The 22,098-nt window shown below is 37.7% G+C and overlaps 1 protein-coding gene and 1 pseudogene across 1 annotated transcript in view; both read right to left on the bottom strand.

Moving 5' to 3' along the window:
- Positions 1-22,098, bottom strand: part of LOC129629087 (olfactory receptor 51G1-like) — a 49,164-nt gene that overhangs the window by 16,076 nt on the left and 10,990 nt on the right. The window lies entirely within an intron of this gene.
- Positions 12,624-13,584, bottom strand: LOC129629099 (olfactory receptor 52A5-like; annotated as a pseudogene).

The raw sequence follows: 22,098 nt of genomic DNA, 5'->3' as shown, positions 1-22,098 counted from the left end.
TAAATATCTTCTGAGAAGACAGATGAAGAAACTATTCTCTCCAGATTACTTCCTGGAATTTTGTGTGGCATATTACTATTTCCTCAATCTACCCAGAATTCTTATAAGTTTTCTAAATAATATCTAGTCCCACAAAAACTTCTCCAGAAGACTTCATGAATCCAATACTGTCCTACCATTTTCCCTTTTGTTTCCTCAATTGGTTCAAACTGATTAAATTGATTCACTGAAAATATATATAGTTCTCTCTACCATTATTTTGTGATCTTGCATACTCTATTTACTCACAATATGTATTATAAAAGGAGAAACACTGTATTCTGGCATTTCTTTATAAGTCATTTTTCTAGTTACTCTTGACTGTGATATTGTTCATTCCTCTTTCTTTCTGAAGTTTAGTTGCAGACTAAACTTTTGTATGGAATATCATGCATTTATCATAGGTATATAACTCATTTGGGGCATACCAAATCATTACGGGTACCTAATACAGTATAACGCTTTTCTTTAAGATATACACTATTCCTGATAATGACCTAAGCAGTTTTGTCATGAGGCCATAGTAGCATATATTACCAAATTATTCAGTAACCTGAGTACCTCTCTGTTAGTAGTTCTTCAGAATCATGTTACTTATTCTCTTTAAATTTTGTTTTCTTCTTTCTGAGCTAGTGGGTTATCAGATATCAGGTCTACATGACCCCTTTCTGTTGACTGCCCTATGATTTCATACCTCTTCCCTCAATAGTAAAGTGCTAACTCTGTGCTCATATTTCTGGTTGTATAAACTTATTTTATTGTCATCTGTTTCATATTATCTTGGTTAGTACAAAAATTACCTGAATATTCTAAGAGAAGCAAAAAATGTATCATTTAAAACAACTGGCTTTCAAGTGATACTGCTCAGTTTTGAATCCAAAAACAAATACTTAACAGCTATGTTGATTCTCATCAAGTTATATTATCTTTCTTTCTCAGTTCTGAATGGTAAAATGGAGATATCAATAGCAGTTACTTCAGAAAGTAATTCTAACATTTAAGAATAGGCCTATAAGTTAAAGCCTGGACTTAAGAAACATTATCCAGCAAGAGTGCTTACTTTGGAATCCCAGTGTGGTAAACTGGAAATAATTGGAACATTTGAGGTCTATTTTCACTAATTCTGATGATGTACAATAAAAACTTGCCAGCGAATAGAAAAGAGGGAGATTCAAGAAATAGGAAGAGTCCAGTTAGAAAAGCTGATGAGTTCTTAGAATCATTATTATAGTTATGTTTATACTGAGTTCAGGCAAGTCTTCTTAAGAAGAAACTAATGCTTTGGCTCATGGATCAACCCTCAGAGGCAAAGCTTTTTATGTGTGATAATTATAATTAATATTGAAAAAATATCTTTGATTATTTCTAGAGGGATGCCAACACACATCCTGGAGTAGTGAGGAGCCCAGGCTACTAATCACACTGTGGTTCAGCCAGCTGCCTAATTAAAGAAGATTGAGTGAGTGAATGTATGCTAAAATTCTACTATGGCCCAGATATGACCTCATGTGTTGAGGATGCATAAACATACAAGACTGATATGAAACATACAGATTCCTTATATAACATGTGTTTAGAGAGGAAGGGACATTTGGGAAGCTGTATGAACTATTTAATACACACAGTGAGCAAATAATTTTATATTGTGAAAATCTGATATAAAAATATATGAGACATTCCAAGGGAACAGAAGTTAGGCTACTGTTAGATGGAGTGATCACACTGTCTCTGAGAAGTAATCTGAACTATAATGAAAACATTTTCTGAAAATTTAGGGAAAGAAATTCATGCAAAGGGAATGAGTAAGCAATATAAATAAACATAATCTAATCAACATGCTGGACAACTTGAAATTACACAACATATGTCAATTATAATTGAATAAATATAATCAAGAGTGAGAGGATAAGGCAGTTTGTACATAGTTGTGATACTGTGCTTTATAGTAAGAAACAAGCATTTGTTTCTAGCCCCTGTTTATGGCACAGAGCTTTTATTTATTTATTTACTTTTGGGGTTGGCAAAAGAGTTTGTTCACTTTTATTTTTTTTAATTAAATTTATTTATTTTAAATTAGAGGCTAATTACTTTACAAAATTGTATTGGTTTTGCCATACATCAACATGAATCTGCCACGGGTGTACATGTGTTCCCGATCTCTTGAAATTTCTTGAGAGGTGAGAGCAAGGAATGAGTTTTTTGTTACCTTAATGAGGTGACTTTTGGACCCAGTCTAAGTAGGGCGGCTAGTTGCTAGTGAAGCCAACAATGTTATTAAAGAGATGTGATTTTCACTCCCTCCCCCTGCTACCTCCAGGGAGGGGAGACTGAAGTCTCATAAAGACATTAAAAAAAAAAAAAAAAGGTTCAGCGAGCTTCTGGTTTGATGAACATGCCTGCAGAGGATGTGGAAGATCCCTACCCTTTCTGGATACCTTGTCCTAGGACTCTCTTCCATCTGACTGTTCTTGAGCCGTATCTTTTTGTAATAAACTGGTAATCGAGTTAAGTAAAATAAATCTCTGAATTCTATGAGCTGCTCTAGAAAATTAATCAATCCCAAGGAGGGGATCATTGGAACTGCCAATGTACAGCTGATCAGCCAGAAGCCCGGATGATACCTTGGTTTGCAGGGGGGCATGGTGCTAAGTCTTATAGGACTGAACCTTTGACCTGTGGGATTTGAAACTATCTCCAGGTAGATAGTGTCAAAACTTAGTTATTTTATAGGACACCCAGCAGGTGGTGTGTGGGGAAAACCTCTCTTCCTTCATCGTGGAATGGGATGCAAAACCATACGTCATGGTTTCATATAAGTAGTGGGAGAGTGATGACAACGTGACAAGATTCTCTCTGGATTTTCACCCCTGTTTTCCATTACTGACAGGAAACATCTATTTGAATCCATTATAGACTTCATGGACTGTAGCGTTCCAGGCACCTCTGTTCATGGAATTCTCCGGGCAAGAATACTGGAGTGGGTAGACATTCCCTTCTCCAGGGGATCCTCCCAACCGAGAGATGGAGCCAGGTCTCCTGCATTGCAGGAGGATTCTTCATCATCTGAACTACCAGGGAAGAATATAGACTTCAGTATGATGGAAAACTGCATGCATTTCTTTACTTTGCTGCTGCTGTTGCTGCTAAGTCGCTTCAGTCATGTCCAACTCTATGCAACCCCATAGACGGCAGCCCACCAGGCTCCCCCGTCCCTGGGATTCTCCAGGCAAGAACACTGGAGTGGGTTGCCATTTCCTTCTCCAATGCATGAAAGTGAAAACTGAAAGTGAAGTCGCTCAGTCGTGTCCGACTTTCAGCGACCCCATGGACTGCAGCACACCAGGCTCCTCCCCATGGGACTCTCCAGGCAAGAGTACTTTCAGTTCAGTTCAGTTCCATAGCTCAGTCGCGTCCAACTCTGCGACCCCATGAATTGCAGCACGCCAGGCCTCCCTGTCCATCACCAACTCCCGGAGTTCACTGAGACTCACATCCATTGAGTCAGTGATGCCATCCAGCCATCTCATCCTCTGTTGTCCCCTTCTCCTCTTGCCCCCAATCCCTCCCAGCATCAGAGTCTTTTCCAATGAATCAACTCTTTGAATGTGGTGGACAAAGTACTGGAGTTTCAGCTTTAGCATCATTCCTTCCAAAGAAATCCCAGGGCTCATCTCCTTCAGAATGGACTGGTTGGATCTCCTTGCAGTTCAAGGGACTCTCAAGAGTCTTCTCCAACACCACAGTTCAAAAGCATCAATTCTTCGGTGCTCAGCCATCTTCGCAGTCCAACTCTCACATCCATACATGACCACAGGAAAAACCATAGCCTTGAATAGACGGACCTTTGTTGGCAAAGTAATGTCTCTGCTTTTGAACATGCTATCTAGGTTGGTCATAACTTTCCTTCCAAGGAGTAAGCGTCTTTTAATTTCATGGCTGCAGTCACCATCTGTAGTGATTTTGAAGCCCAGAAAAATAAAGTCTGACACTGTTTCTACTGTTTCCCCATCTATTTCCCATGAAGTGGTGGGATCAGATGCCATGATCTTCGTTTTCTGAATGTTGAGCTTTAAGCCAACTTTTTCACTCTACTCTTTCACTTTCATCAAGAGGCTTTTTAGTTCCTCTTCACTTTCTGCCATAAGGGTAGTGTCATCTGCATATCTGAGGTTATTGATAGTTCTCCCAGAAATCTTGATTCCAGCATGTGTTTCTTCCAGTCCAGCATTTCTCATGATGTACTCTGCATAGAAGTTAAATAAGCAGGGTGACAATATACAGCCTTGATGTATTCCTTTTCCTATTTGGAACCAGTCTGTTGTTCCATGTACAGTTCTAACTGTTGCTTCCTGAACTGCATACAGATTTCTCAAGAGGCAAGACAGGTGGTCTGGTATTCCCATCTCTTTCAGAATTTTCCATATTTTATTGTGATCCACACAGTCCAAGGGTTTGGCATAGTCAATAAAGCAGAAATAGATGTTTTTTTGGAACTCTCTTGCTTTTTCCATCCATCCAGTGGATGTTGGCAATTTGATCTCTGGTTCCTCTGCCTTTTCTAAAGCCAGCTTGAACATCAGGAAGTTCACGGTTCACATATTGCTGAAGCCTGCTTGGAGAATTTTGAGCATTACTTTACTAGCATGTGAGATGAGTGCAATTGTGTGGTAGTTTGAGCATTCTTTGGCATTGCCTTTCTTTGGGATTGGAATGAAAACTGACCTTTTCCAGTCCTGTGGCCACTGCTGAGTTTTCCAAGTTTGCTGGCATATTGAGTGCAGCACTTTCACAGCATCATCTTTCAGGATTTTAAATAGCTTACCTGGAATTCCATCACCTCCACTAGCTTAGTTAATAGTGATGCTTTCTAAGGCCCACTTGACTTCACATTCCAGGATGTCTGGCTCTAGATGATTGATCACACCATTGTGATTATCTGGGTCATGAAGATCTTTTTTGTACAGTTCTGTGTATTCTTGCCACTTCTTAATATCTTCTGCTTCTGTTAGGTCCATACCATTTCTGTACTTTATCGAGCCCATCTCTAATTTTCTTGAAGAGATATCTAGTCTCTTTGCTGCTGCTGCTGCTAAGTCACTTCAGTCGTGTCCAACTCCATGCGACCCCATAGACGGCAGCCCACCAGGCTCCCCTGTCCCTGGGATTCTCCAGGCGAGAACACTGGATTTGGTTGCCATTTCCTTCTCCAATGCATGAAAGTGAAAAGTGAAAGTGAAATCGCTCAGTCATGTCCGACTCTTAGTGACCCCATGGACTGTAGCCCACCAGGCTCCTCCATCCATGGGATTTTCCAGGCAAGAGTACTGGAGTGGGGTGCCATTGCCTTCTCCGCTAGTCTCTTTAGGACAGTGCAATTAAACTAGATATTGAGTCTCTGTGATGAAATTATAGTGTACTTTTTTTTTTTTTTTAGCTCTTCAGTTTACTAAATATTGAGCTAATATGCTGGCTGCATAACAGTGAGAAGATATACCAAATATAATATAGCCATTAGTGTGTATATATATATTATGATAACTGGAACAGCACCACCCACCTTGAGGAGTTGAGGATTAAAAGCCTAGAACCAATCCCAGGAAACTTGTCGAGGAAAAAAAAAGAAATGTTTAAAGATTTTATAAAGCTAACAATAATAATAATACCCTCCCTGGAAATAAGCTAATTGTAAATTTGAAAGTTTGAGTCTTGGATGGACTATTTATGTTTGGGGACATTCTACATTATTTCACTGAACAAGGAGTTGATTTGATCTCAGTTTTGTTGTTTCTCTGTCCCCTATCCTTCAGAGTATTCCAGTACAACAAAGTCTCACTCTGGAGACTGTGTCCACGGTACCAAAAACCCTCCTGCCAAATCAACTGGAGTTCAGAAGGATGTTAGGAGAGATTTACTAACTTGTCCAAGAGTCCCTGCTGGCTAAATTAGGTTTTAGAAGTGCAGATGCTTTTTGTCGCCAGCTGAGAAGGAGGAAAAACCAGTGGAAGTTGGTAGGATAGGGATAAGAAAGGAAAACTTTGTGACTGAGGGAAGGGGATAGGGAACTGACTGTAAGAATGTGTTGGCATAAACTTTTAAATATAGTTGAGCAACTGCTGCCTTTATTCTTTCTAACATATTCTGATATAATCTGTGTGCAGTTCATATATCTGTTGACACTTTTGCTATTCTTTCTGTGCACCTGAACTCTTTACTGTCTTATATCCTGTCTATTTACTGATTTATCAAGCTTTATTTTCTTCACGTTTTCTTTCCTTTCTCACTTTTACCTCTTCTTCAGTCATTTCTAATCAAATTTAAAGGCTGGATAAATGCCCCATCCTAAGCCTATTTTGGGCACAAAGAGAGAAAGGTAGCTGAACTTACCTTAAACTATTCAGAAATTATCCTCACCAATTACAACCTAGTAAACACAAGCATATCACTTGTTTTCTTCCTTTAAGCAGAAGGTAGTCCTAATCATTCTAGAAAGGTGTAATCTCTAAATATGTAATGTATATGTCTGTGAAAATCTCTAAGGATAAGGGTAACAGATGCACTTCATTATGAATATTAAACACTCATCCAAACATTCATATGCAGTGAGGATTAGGATATAAAGCCTGTTGATTCCTGATGTAAGAATTAGCCAACAAGCTGAGATATGTCAGAACCAAGTTCACTACAGCTTTCTGATTTATCATTCTCTTATCAACAGGTTCAGTTCAGTTCAGTTCAGTTCCATCGCTCAGTCGTGTCCGACTCTTTGCGACCCCATGAATCACAGCACGCCAGGCCTCCCTATCCATCACCAACTCCCAGTGTTTACCCAAACTCATGTCCATCAACTCAGTGATGCCATCCAGCCATCTCATCCTCTGTCGTCCACTTCTCCCCCTGCCACCTATCCCTCCCAGCATCAGGGTCTTTTCCAATGAGTCAACTCTTCGCATGAGGTGGCCAAAGTATTGGAGTTTCAGCTTCAGCATCATTCCTTTCAATGAACATCTAGGACTGATCTCCTTTAGGATGGACTGGTTGGATCTCTTTGCAGTCCAAGGGACTCTCAAGAGTCTTCTCCAACACCACAGTTCAAAAGCATCAATTCTTCGGCACTCAGCCTTCTTAACAGTCCAACTCTCACATCCGTACATAACCACAGGAAAAGCCATAGCCTTGACTAGACGGACCTTTGTTGGCAAAGTAATGTCTCTGCTTTTGAACATGCTGTCTAGGTTGGTCATAACTTTCCTTCCAAGGAGTAAGCGTCTTTTAATTTCATGGCTGCAGTCACCATCTGCAGTGATTTTGGAGCCCAGAAAAATAAAGTCTGACACTGTTTCCACTGTTTCCCATCTATTTCCCATGAAGTGATGGGATCAGATGCCATGATATTAGTTTTCTGAACGTTGAGCTTTAAGCCAACTTTTTCACTCTCCTCTTCCACCTTCATCAAGAGGCTTTTTAGTTCCTCTTCACTTTCTGCCATAAGGGTGGTGTCATCTGCATATCTGAGGTTATTGATAGTTCTCCCAGCAATCTTGATTCCAGCTTGTGCTTCTTCCAGCCCAGCGTTTCTCATGATGTACTCTGCATAGAAGTTAAATAAGCAGGGTGACAATATACAGCCTTGATGTATTTGTATTCCTTTTCCTATTTGGAACCAGTCTGTTGTTCCATGTCCAGTTCTAACTGTTGCTTTCTGACCTGCATATAGGTTTCTCAAGAGGCAGGTCAGGTGGTCTGGTATTCCCATCTCTTTCAGGATTTTCCACAGTTTATTGTGATCCACACAGTCAAAGGCTTTGGCGTAGTCAATAAAGCAGAGATAGGTGTTTTCCTGGAACTGTCTTCCTTTTTCCATGATCCCACAGATATTTGCAATTTGATCTCTGGTTCCTTTGCCTTTTCTGAAACCAGCTTGAACATCTGGTAGTTGACGGTTCACATATTGCTGAAGCCTGGCTTGGAGAATTTTAAGCATTACTTTTCTAGCGTGTGAGATGAGTGCAGCTGTGCAGTAGCCTGAGCTTTCTTTGGCATTGCCTCTCTTTGGGATTGGAATGAAAACTGACCTTTTCCAGTCCTGTGGCCACTGCTGAGTTTTCCAAATTTGCTGGCATATTGAGTGTAACACTTTCACAGCATCATGTTTCAGGATTTGAACAGGTTAACCAGTAACTAACGGTTTTTTTGCTGATCCATCTTAAGTTATGTAAATCTTGCAACCACCAGCATGTAGGCATTTTAGCTTCATTTAATAGGTGAGAAATCTCAGACTTACAGAAGGGGAATTATTTAATCAAATTTACGTGGCAATGACCAGCAGAACTTGACACTACTTTCTAGTGCCTGCATCTAAACACTATGAGGTTTCCCACACACTAAACTCTCAATTAGCTGAATCTAAGTCATAGAAAAGAAATATGATTATAATATTCTTGTTCATCTCCTTCCCAAATTCCTTCAATTTAAAAGCCACTCCTTGCATACAGTCATCCATATTCAATTAGGGATAGTTTTCTAGATAATTCTTATTTCTTTCTTGAAATACTTCTTTTTTTCTCAATTGAGTAATTACTATTATCATTATTTTTACCTTTGACTAAATATCTTAACTCACATCTATTATCTTCTCTCTTATGTGTAGGATTAAATTCTCCTTTCTAGAATTTTTTTTAAAGTTATGTGTGAAAACTGAAGTTGCAATGAACCATTTTCCTTTTGTTTTTTGGCCATGCCCATGTGGGATCTTAGTTCCCCACCAGTGATCAAATTCACACCCCATGCAGTGGAAGCTGGGACTCAACACTGGACCACTAGGAAATTCCTACCATATACCTTTTCAAAACACACATACACATGCATCCCCAGAAATACTGTTCTAATACATTTTATCTGTCTAATGTAGCTGTTCTGTACAGTGATTTGAAGTCTCATACAATATTGAGGAAAGGGACAAAAATAAGTTCTAATTTTATAAGTGAGTGGAATACATCAAAGGAAAGCTGCAATAGTAACACATGCCACTGTAGCTTTCCATATGAGCTCTTCCAGTCTTTTCATGTCATTAAGATGATAGCCTCCAGTGTAGAGTAAATCCACTTTCACGATGGTGGTAATTCTCCTAATATTGGTAATTCTTATTTCTACTGAGTATTTCAATGTACCAGACTATTTTTTATGTATAGATATAGAGACAGATATGGATATATAAATATACACTTTATCTACCTACTTTAGGTGTGTTGAAGAGAGAGAACGAGCTCTTGATTACAGTGTGTTTAGACTTGGAAATGGCAACCCACTCCAGGATCCTTGCCTGGAGAATTCCATGGACAAAAGAGCCTGGCAAGCTACAGCCCATAGGGTCACAAAGAGTCAAACACGACTGGGCAACTATCACTCACTCATTAGACTTATTAAGGTGATATAGCATGGTGACAACTTAGTATAGTAAAAGATGACAGATTTTGTTCTAAGGAGTGATGTGTATAAATCAACTCATTTTACTTGACAATTCTATGTTGTTTTATAAACCTGAAAATTAATATTTATGTGTATGTGTATAAATTTGTGTTTTTCTCAACAGTTATTCACAGGAAAGCAATTAAATGGCAATGCTTTATTTGCCTATAATCAGAACAAAAATGAGCAGGATATATACATTCCGTTCAAGAAGATACAAATTAAGAGAATAACCCTAAGAAGTTTTCTGTGACTTCATTAAGAAAACCCCAAATGCAAGGTTATTATTTTCTGTTACTGGAATCAGCAAGAAGAGAGAACAGGAGATGACTATGGCATTAGAAATGGTTTTGGGAGACAAACAGTAGTAAAAATACAAAGATCCAAAGTTGTCTACACTCTTACACTTTTCACATTCATGACATGTAAGTGTGCCCAGAATATACCACCCATTGTCAGAGAAGAAAATGGGATAATCTTAGGAACTGAGATGACTGAATATAGAACTGTTTAACTCAAAACTGGACACTACTACCCCTTACACACACACACACACACACACACACTGACTTGACCTAATCCATAGTGAACTTTATTTAACTATCTACTTGATAATCTCTGGAACTATTTTCTGACTTTCTAAACTCCTTAGCCTTGGCTAATTAACTATTTCCTACTCCTATCACAGCACTTGTCACATTGACTTCAGTGTGTAATATAATTCAATATAGTGTAATTGTTAAGAATGCAAATGTGGTACCAAACTTCCTACGTTCAAATCCTGGTTCAACTTGTAACCATCTCCGTGATCATGGGAAAATGATATAACTTCTCTATTACTCAGTTTCCTTATTTGTAAAATGAGGATATTAATGTGACAAACCATGTTTAGTTTACATGATAATTTAATGGGTTAACATATATAAAGAATTTAGGAAGGGCAATGAAAATGCAATTTCTATACAAGTATAATTAGATGTTATTACACCGAAAACAAATCTTCCTATGTTTCAATCAACCTTATCAAACAGCTGGAGCAAAATATTTCTACCCTACTCTTGAGGTTTATATATTGTAAAGCCAGCCTTCCTCTATACCCTTCTCCACTATGTACTAGGAAGAAGCAGTAGATTGGAAAATTTAGTAAGAATAAACTGAAGTAAGTTTAATTAAGACAACTTTACCCCCCACCCCTTCCTGGAAGGGAGGCCGTCTAATAAAGTCAATGTTCTTTGGTGTTCCTTCATGTGATGAGCCTCTTATTCTGATTAGGAATACACACTTAACTCTGGGGGTTAGTTAGAGTGATTCCTGACTCACAAACCAAATTAAGTCCTTCAAAATGGTCTTTATCACTCTAGACAAGAATACTGGAGTAGGCTGCCATTCCCTTCTCCAGGGAATCTTCCTAACCAAGGGATCAAACTCGGGTCTCCTACATTGAAGGCATATTCTTTTCAATCTAAGCCACTAGGGAAGCCTCTTATCAATAAGACAGAAATTTCGAACTCACATGTGCCCCACCTTTTTAAAAAAATCGAAATTTTCAGGAATCACATGGGAAGGAAAGAATATATTTATTCTGTACACCTCTGAGCCCCTGAAACTTATTACATACCTTACCTTATGGATCTCTCTACCTCACAATGAATTCTGGTCAAATATAAAATACTGGCTAAATGAATCTAAACTGAGGATGATTATCAAGGATGGAATGAACAGCAAAGAAACCTCAGCCTTTGAGAAGCTGTTTTACTGAGATTTCAGTGAAATTTGGCTGCATACGGAATCACTGTCAGACTGTAGGAAAATTATGGCTTCAGAGCTCCACAGACCCCAAATCCTAGCTCCTCTACTCACCAGATTATTGAATATATTTTTGTTGAGCTGTTTCATATGGGTATTTACAACAATTACATCTACAAAAATATTGTGAGGGTTAAGTAATTATGTATACAAACCATATAGTGAAGAGCTTGGGACCGAGCAAATGCTTAATAAATGTTGATCTCTTTATATCCTTAGGTTGAGTCAGGGTGAAGTATTTGACTAAAACATTTTTCCAAACATTTTCCCACTGGTCAACTAACTTTTCTGTGCCTTAATCTGCACAGCTGTAGCTCAATTTTAGCTACATCTAAGAATCACCTAAGAAATTTTAAAACATGGGTACTTGAACACTAACCCCACTATAGTTTTGCCTTCTGTAGTATTTCATTTAAACAGAATCATATAGTATGTAGCCTTTTATCATTTAGCTAAGGTCTATGAGAGTTATACATGCTAAACTATAAGACACCAAAGAAAGCAATAGAATTAATTGACAAAGAGAAAGTATTAAAAATTAATGACAATTTGGTCAACAGATTTTTTCAAAGGAATAATAAGTTCCAAAAGACTGAAGGATATTGACTTCAAAGGCTAATAAAATGTAATAACTGGAGGATAGAATTGTGTAGCTAAAAAAATCATTCAAGAAGGAGGATGAGGGACTTCCCTGGTGGTCCAGTGGCTAAGACTCCACGGTCCCAATACAAAGGGCCTTGGTTCAATCCCTGGTTGGGGAACCAGATCCCGCATGCTCCAACTAAGACCCAGTAAGGCCAAACAAAAATAATAAATTAAAAAAAAAAGATTGAGGATTAAATAAATAAATCTTCAAATGAACAGATAACAGAAAAGCTAGCACCAAAATAATCTCACTAAGTACTGTCAAGTATGTAATTAAGAAATAAGGACATTTAATCAAGAAGAAAGGACTGAAGCAAAAATAGGAAAATTTCTAAATCTGATAGTGTCTACAATGATAAACAAATAGATATATGATATATAGCTTTTATTTTTTGCCTCATATAATTCTCCACAGATTTTGTTAGTTTTCTGGGCTATTATAGGAAATAATATTTTAATATTTTGAAAGAGAGTTCTACTTGGTAATATATCTTCCTTAATGTAATGACTGTTATAACACAGAGTATATCATTGGATGAATTACTTCCTGCAGAAAAATCTAATCCCTCTGACCATTAAGACGGGGTCTTCATGAAAAAAACACAACTTTTAAGATAGAAAATATATTATTTGTTCATTTGTTCACATCACTCAACAACTAAGAGGATTTAGTTCAGAAATTTTGAAAATCTGAAAAATTTAAGAAACTTGTCCTGTATCTTCTTGGTCATTACCCCATAGATGATGCGGTTCAACATGTGTGAGTCTAGGAGATAAATGCTGGCCACAGATACGTGGACATGGGGTGTCACATGATGCCCAAACCTGTGAGTTTAAAAAGAGAAGAAGGCTAGAGTATAGGACACTAAGATTACACAGACATGAGAGCCACAAGTACCCAAGGTCTTGAGTCGAGCATTCTTGGATGGGAGATAGAAGACAGTGTAGAATATGAGGACATATGAACAAATGATCAATATGAACTCCACTCCCCCTGTAAGAAATGCAATAATGAAGCTATAGGCTCTACGGATTCTGGTCTCAGCAAAGGCAATCTTGATGAGGGTCATGAACTCACAATAGGTGTGGGAAATGATATTGGTCTCGAAGTAGGGAAGACACCATAGAAGGAAAGGGTGAGGAAAGAGAAGTGCTGTGCCCCGGAATACAATTGCTAGACCCATCCCCCAAGTTACAGAATGGGTCAGAATAGCAGAGTGTCTTAATGGATTACAAATGGCTACATAGAGGTCAAAAGCCAAGGCCAGGAAGAAGCCAGACTCCATGGTAGAGCAAGAGTTAATCAGTAACACTTGGGTGAGGCAGGCTTCAAAACGAATCTCTCCATCATGGAACCAGAAGAGGCTGAGAATTTGGGCACAGATGTAGTACACACAGTAAGGTCAGCTACAGCCACCACGCAGAGGAAGAGGTACATTTCTCATGGAGGCTGGAGTCTGTCTTGATGATAAACAGAAGAGAACAGTTTCCCAAGAGGGCAAAAAGGCAGCCCCAATGAAAGGGGATGGAGATCCACATGTGAGCAGCCTTCAACCCAGGAATGCCAATGAGAATGAAGGCTGATGGATGGACATCAGTCTTATCATACACTGGCATAATCAGTGTCAGATATTTAGCTTTCTCTTCATGGATTTTCCTCTAAAGCAAACAAACAAAACCTTAAAAACTTTGAAACTTCTGACAAACATGCCAAATATAGGGAATTGCAGGTAGTGGATTGCAGGTAATTACAACATTTGTAATTTATTTAGATAGAAATTCTTCATCATATGACTTTCGGATATTTCATAACAATCCAAACAAACTTTTTGGTCAACCCAATATTAGACCTGGTTTGTGCCTAAGACACTGATTTCAAAGACCTCATTCTTAATATAATCAATTGCCCTAAGGATGTGATCATTTATTGCATTGCATTTGTATATGTGAGAAAGGGAAAGAGGATCCTGTGCATAACATTAGAAAATATGATCACCATTAGTTTTATTATGGATGTTGGTTGAAAAGTTCCTTTTAAAAAATTCCACTAAGAAGCTGGCCCAAATATAAGTTTTTCTCTTACTAATTAACACTTTTCCAATGCACTTTCAATATATGTTATATCTCAGAGGTACAATTATCATTGTTAGATAAAAGCTCTCTCAGTGACATCCTGTTCTATCGATAGTGTAGATATACTCTGAGCTAATGCATTTTGAGATAATGAATTTCCCCTCTTTTTTTTTCCCTACAATGAACATTTATATCCTGTTTTTAAAAACATTTTTTAAATTAATTTATTTTTTATTGAAGGATAATTGCTTTACAGAATTTTGCTGTTTTCTGTCAAACCTCAACATGAATCAGCCATGGATATACATATATCCCTTTTCTTTTATCTGTATGTGTGGATCCCTCAAGACTTTCATATTTATCATGCACCTTAGCAGTCTGTCTTTTATTGCTCTGCCTCACTGTACCATTTAAATATACCATTTAAAAATACTTTCTTAATGGAAAATAAAATCTAGTCCTCACTGGCAATTAGGAAATTGAAAATTACAATAATATGATACAAAACACATATTATATTCTTAACCAAAAGAATATCAAGATTGATGATATATTGTAGTGACATTTGGGTTAAAGGACAACTTTTACACTCAATTGGTAGGGGTGCAAACTGACCCAATTTTAGAGGGAATTTTTTTAGTAAACATTTTTACTAAGGATAATATTTTTGGTAGAACATTTTAACTACTTTCCATCCTAGAAAATAATTTTCTCTATATACACGGAGATATATACAGTGTTTCTCATTGTAAAACTGCCAATGATAGAAGAAAAAATACAATATTCAAAATGTCTCTCAATAAAATTAAGTTAAAAGTTGTGGCAAATTTATATTATTTACTATTAAGCGGTAATCAAAATAAGGTATACTTAACTATTATAGAAGAAATTCAAAATTTTAAAAATGCAGCTAAATTTGTTTTCTATTCCCATATTAATATATATATGTGTGTATATAAATATGCATGTAATATATATAAGATACATTCTGTAATATAAATTATTATATATGTACATATGTATATTCAGTTCAGTTCAATTCAGTCGCTCAGTCATGTCTGACCCTTTGCGACCCCATGGACCACAGCACGCCTGGCCTCTCTGTCCATTACCAACTCCTGGGGTTTACTCAAACTTATATCCATAGAGTCAGTGATGCCGTCCAACCATCTCATCCTCTGTCGTCCCCTTCTTCTCCTGCCCTCATTCTTTCCCAGCATCAGGGTCTTTTCAAATGAGTCAGCTCTTTGCATCAGCTGGCCAAATATTAGAGTTTCAGCTTCAACATATGTATACAAGATAAACAAATGTATACTGAAAATTTATGTTGAAAACAATCCGAAAGGATACACACTCAAATTAGGAGTCATCTAAAATGGATGATGGATGGAAAAGAGTGGAGAAAGAATAAAATTGAGCTGTATCACTAAGATTTGACTTTGTAAATTGTTTCTGCAGACTCAGTGTATACATGTGTTACCGGAATAGTTTAAGGTTAAGGTAAATAAATCAGTAATGCAGAGTTAAATTGTAATCTTCATAAAAAAATAGAAACAGAATTACAAATGAGAAGTGGCCTTCTGTGTCTTGCAAAATATCATGAAATTTTTCTAACCTCTTTAATTTGAAACTTTTCTCACATCTCTCTGCATAAGGAATTGGTCACTTGTTCAATTCATGAAGGTGGTGACCCTGTGTCTTTGTTCATGTTTCTTTACACATCCAAACTTCAGTAACTTTTGGTTAAAACTGAAGAGTCTATTCATATGTCAACTACCCTGATATTACCTTTCTAGCTGCTCTGAATCATCATTGACACCCCTCCTCGGTGTCCTTATGGTATGTGTACTTACATGCCTTCTATCTCTTGTCATACTGTATTTTACACTTCTGCATATTTTTCTCCTTTATTATATTACACATTGTTACTTGGCAGAGACAATATCTTTTCTGATGTTTGCTGTTTTTTCAATTAATGAATAAAGAAAAAAAGAAACAAGATGTAAGGGAATGCTATTATTTTTGTTAGTAATTTCAATAAAGGATAACCAGTAAGTTGCCATAAATTTATGACACCAGACACTATCCCCAACTTCATTTATCAACTATTTCCTGATTTTGATATTAACTCTTTCACACATACCAAGGGATCAGTCTTCAGAAAAATTGAATTCTGTCAATATTTTGTTTCTTATTTGATAACAGGATGGAGAGGAAGAGCAAATAGCATTAAACTCACACTTGCTGATGGAAGAATTAAATATATGGCCTATAATGTCTTCTGGCTAAATCCTACTTCCTCTATCATTCTTTACAATAAATAAGGAAACAATGGAACAGGAACTGAGTATCTACTAGAACTATGTAAGTTGCATTGCAGGTGTTACCCCATTAAGTCCTTAAGGAAACTGTGACATGTCTCATCATGTCTGACTCTTTGTGATACAAGGAACTGTAGCCCACCAGGCCCCTCTGTCCATGGAATTCTCCAGGCAAGAATACGAGAGTGGGTTGCCATTTCCTTCTCCAGGGGAACTTCCTGTCTCAGGGATAGAACACGGCTCCTGCACTGAAGGCAGATTCTTTACCATCTGAGCCACCAGATGGTTTTCTTATCATGACACAAATAAGAAAACAAGTTAAGAATGTTCATTTGCCAAAACCTATACTATATGAATTCGTGGACTATAACTTGAAACCAAGCATAATCACACAATTTTTAATCTTTGTATTAGCCATTAGAATATATACTCTACAGGGTTTTGTAAATGTAAACTGACACAGTGCAGTTAAGACGGCTTTGAATATCATGGACCATTGATTACATATCATCTATTTCTAAGGTCTGTTTAGAATATAAGGCTGATAGCTCCACACTCTCATCCTTTGCTTCATCAGCTTTCCTCTGAAGGAATGGACTAAGCAGGGAAGTTCACACAGAAATTTACTTTTAGGAAAGTTGCATCCTGGTCAAACCTTTAACAGAGTAGAAATGTTGTTGCTTCTAGGCCAGAGGAAGTATTTTCATGGGCCACAATTCCAAATAGGTTCAATAGCCTCAAGAATTCATACATCAGCCTGTTTTTCAAAGCCGGTCTGCTCGAACTGGAGACCTGAGACCTTCCATCTGGCTACTATCCACTCAGCCCAAGACAAATGAGAAAAACTGCACACTGCCTGAAGTCAGCAGCGGTTCTTGGGGATGAGCACCCACCTTACTGAGGAAGCCTTTAGTTCTCTCATGACTCACAGATTTTTCCAAATGAGCTCAGGTATAGACATGGTTCCTAATGTGTAAGACTCCCATGGGCATTGCATGTGGATGGTCTCCCCGTGTGGTCAGAGAAAGAAGCCACTGGGAATTGGAGATCTTAGTCTAAAATTCATGTTTGAAGACTTTAAAGGCAATATCTTAATAACAGCAGAATCCAGGATGGAGTATGGAGGAAAGTGAGTCTTCCTTGTCTCTAGAACCTGCCCCTCATCAGGACTGCTTGAGTCTCAGAATTTTTTTTTTAAATATTCTGTGTATTAATTGGAAAAGGAAAGATTATATCTAGTTCCTGTTTTACATAACACCTTTGTATTTTTAACAAGATAATGCATATTAACATGCAACTCCCTCCAGAATCTTAAGAGTTAATACAAAGCACTTGGATCAGTCACCAAAATTGTCCAGATGGTCTTGTGTTGTGCTAGTCACTTCAGTCATATCTGACTCTTTGTGACCCCATGGACTGTACCCCATGAGGTTCTTCTGTCCATGGGATTTTCTAGGCAAGAATACTGGAGTGGGTTGTCATTGTCTTCTCCACCATATGGTCTTAAATGTACATTATTCTCTCAAGGATATGTCCTCGGTTACTCCTGGAATGAGAATGATGGGTGGATTTTATATTCCAAGAGCAGCAGAGAGGGTAAGGAAACTATGACTCCCTTAGTCTAGCTTCATAGTCAGTTAGCAGTGAAATCTTTTCAAAGACCTCTTCCAACAATCTATACCTTGAGATAAGCTCTTACAATTTTATATGCCCACTCTATTCTGCACTGTGGTCTTAGTGCTCAGCAAGGGGTTTCACTAGCACGGGGGTGGCCTGTTGGGTGACTATCTGGATACACTAAAGGCACATGCAACAACAGTATAGCCATATGCAAGAGAAAACACAGGTCAAGATAATAACAAAATAACATTTTTTTTCATGAAGAGCCACATAAACTGACCATGACTTGTTAAGTTTCCCTAAGCTAGAAGTCAGATCAATCACAGTACTTGCATAGCACATTGATCCATGATGAGAGTTGGGGCGGTGGCTGTCTCTGTGACATCCATATCTTTACAGAGTTTGATCTTTCTGCAAGGTCCCTATTCGGCCGTATGGGTCAACAGATCCTACTGGTTGGTCATTCTTATCTATTCAAGTCTAGAATAGTACTTTAGCTGACCAGGATGGTTTTACACTTAGTATTTTAATTTAGCTGTTTAATATTTTACTCTTTCTATCAACTCTGCTGCCAAGTCACTTCAGTCGTGTCTGACTCTGTGTGACCCCATAGATGGAAGCCCACCAGGCTCCCCTATCCCTGGGATTCTCCAGGAAAGAACACTGGAGTGGGTTGCCATTTCCTTCTCCAATGCATGAAAGTGAAAAGTGAAAGGGAAGTCGCTCAGTCATGTCCGACTCTTAGCGACCCCATGGACTGCAGCCTACCAGGCTCCTCTGTCCATGGGATTTTCCAGGCAAGAGTACTGGAGTGGGGTGCCATTGCCTTCTCCGTCTATCAACTCTACTGCTAGGTAATTATAGAGGAATTGGAGCTTCAATTCAGTGTCATGTTCTTTTGTCTGCTCTTGTATATCATGAACTTTAAATGTGACCTCCCAATAATTGTTTACAATGTCAATGCCTTGGACAACCACAAGACAAGCAGATCTTCATACCCACTCTCCTGAGTCTTAAAAGTTTATATAGAGGCTTTAACTGGGTTCAGCCATATGTTCCATACAGAAGGTCTCAACAAAACACTGCTCTCTCCCAAGGCTAATATGTTCCTGGAATAGCTCTTAGTGTAGAAGTGGTGGGTGGAATGAGGACAGGGGAGGGGTTGAGAAGCTTCTCACTGGCATATTTTCACACAGCTTAGTGAGAAGAAGAAGGCTAGAAGGAAACTGGATTGTGGAGATTAGAGTTCAAGAAGTATTCAATTGAAATGCGTATTACATACCCAAATAGAGAAGTCAATTTGTTGGGTGGATAGAGAAGTTCTATTTCAACAAACAGAGCAGAGAAGGTGATACAAACTTGGAAATCTTCAATGCACAAGCTGTTATTTGTAGCCATAGAAATAAGTGTGGCCATAGAAGGAAATATGACAAATATGCAGGAAGATAAAGGCAGAACAAGGAAAATTAGAGAGAAGGTGAAACTGGAGAAACATGTAAGGAAGCAGATGATACAAAGTATTTTCACCAATCCTGTTTTTCCTCATCCTCTACATTTAGTACAACAGCGAGTTCTGTTAATTATACCTTAAACTGGTCTCATACCTCTTAATTCACTTTATTTTGACAATCATCACATAGGATCCAAGCTGGTATTGTTTTTTTGACGCACATACCCTGATTGTCAACCATCTATTTGCTTCTGTTCCTAAATTAGTAGTCATCCTTGATTCCTTTTTTGTTTTTTACAATCATTCCATAAATTTAACTCCATAATCCATTCATGTTTCTACATATTTAGTTTCCTTAGAAAACCTGACATCATCTTAAACCTGCTCTTTGAAAACAGTCTTAATTTTATATCAGTAAATCTATGAAAGTGAAAGTGCTAGTCACTTAGTCACGTTCAACAATTTGCAGCCCAATGGACTTTTGTAGCCTGCCAGGCTCCTCTGTCCATGGAATTCTCCAGGCAAGAATATTGGAGGGGGTCGCCATCCTCTTCTCCAGGGGATCTCCCTGATCCAGGCATAAGACCTGGGTCTCCTGAATTGCAGGCACATTCTTTTCCATCTGAGCTACCATGGAAGTAGATCTATAGAGGAGATCAGTATACATTGCTGAAAAGGTTTCCTATTGTAATAGATTAAAATTAAGCTTTTTTTCATTGATTTATAAAGTCCTAAATGACCTGACATGTGCCTCTTTTCAACTTTCTCAAGTACCACTCTTTCCTTACATAACTTGTTTCAGCTATCCTACTCTTTTCCTCCTCCTCAAAACTTAGTAAGAATTTCTCCCAGTGAGCAAGATACTCCTTCCATCATTTCTTTTTCTTGCAATACTTTTCTTCCTCTTTCTGAATGACTGGCATTTTCTTATCATCTGAATCTCAATTCAGTCACTATCTCCAACAGAGTTCTTTCCTGACCTTTCTTCTTACGTCTAGTCAGTCTCCATCACATTAACCTCTGAGCTTTCATAAGAGAATATTTTATTCCCTAAAATATTATGTCTTTTATTTGTTTTTTGTTGATTTCTCTCATTACAACAAATATTATAAAATAAAGGACCTTATCCACTTTGATTATTACATTTTCAGTTCCTAGAATATTACCTATTTCTTGATGAAAGAAAGGAATTGGTTTAATAAATAAACACAGGAATGTGAAAAAGTTCCATGTACATGACTGTTTAGTAAGAGATTACACAGCTTCTTTGCGCAGTAATGTTTTAACAGTAGATGTGGATAATTTTATGTTTTGTTATTTATTTCTATTATGTTCCTATCACACTTACAAAAAAAAAATTGATCTTTTCTCTCTTTTTTTTTTTTCAATTAGTGTAACAATGAAAATAACACATATATCCAGGAAATGAAGACTGGTTAAGTAAATTATGGAACATAAATTAAATGATGTATTTTATGGCCATAAAATAATATATGTTTACATAATGTAATCATGGAGACTTCTCTATCAACATAAGGTCTTTGTTGCATTACATTTTCTCACAGGAAATTATATATACTCAACCAAGTCAAAAAATATTGTGTAAAGCTGCTGTGATTATACATTTGAGAGAATTTAAAGTTAAGAAGCATATTTGTAAACTATGTATTTCTAATGAATCAGCAGGTCCCAAGGAAAATAGTTTCACAGTGAGATAGATTACATTGACAAAATTATGTTTTCTTTCCCTTTTCTTGTATCTTTAATACAAATGGGGGAGAATAATGCTGAAGACTGGCTTCTATCTTTGCTCAAGAATATCTGCTTAGGCATATATTGGGCTCCACAAGGAACCCATGCACACCTGAGCCATTTTCTTGACTCCTGGGAGGCTGTGGGGCTAGAACTATTATAATTGAGGTTAGCTGAAAAAGTGGATTATAATAAAGACAGGTCAGGAGATTCTGGTAATATAGGACAGGTAAAGTAAAGATAACACAACCACCACAATATCTCCCTTTATGCCCAAAGGTTTGGAGCAGAAGTTACTAAGTACTTCCTCAAGGAGAAAGGGATCAGAAAACAGAATGATACTGGATGGTTAAACTGAATCTCCAGGGTAAGTACTTCTTGATCACCAAATACTACTTCTCTAGGATTTTCCTTCTCTCCATGAGCTTTATAGTCTTCCCATCTGATCTCATCTCTAGGAAAGTCATGACATTCATTTGAAGTTCTCTATGGATAATTAATGCCAGTGAAGAGAGACATAAAGGTTACAGCTCATTGATACCCTGCTTAATGAAACCCTTGGGCTAAGTACATACATCATCATTTGATATATACAACAGACTCAAGAATAAGCCAGGTTATTGAAGATATCTTGCCAGGAGCTGAAGAGGAAAATTCCAGGCTGCGCTACAGAAAGAAGCACTTGGGAGGAGACAGATCTTGTGAGTTTACTTTCTTTTCAGATTTTGCAAGCTCAGGAATGCTACCTGCACGTGTCATGTCTAAAAAAGTACATGTTATTGCTGCTGAAATAAGAAGTAGGAGCTTTGTGATCCACTGAAGAAATGTCAGTTGCTGTAGTGGCAACAGGACAAAGAGAAAGAAATTCCAAACAAGTATTAAATTCATGTGGCTTCTGTGGAAACAGGCTGAATGAGGGTGTCCTAA

The sequence above is a fragment of the Bubalus kerabau genome, chromosome 15 (genome assembly GCF_029407905.1).
Source record: "Bubalus kerabau isolate K-KA32 ecotype Philippines breed swamp buffalo chromosome 15, PCC_UOA_SB_1v2, whole genome shotgun sequence".
Lineage (NCBI taxonomy): Eukaryota > Metazoa > Chordata > Mammalia > Artiodactyla > Bovidae > Bubalus > Bubalus kerabau.
This window is presented reverse-complemented; position numbering and strand designations above follow the sequence as displayed.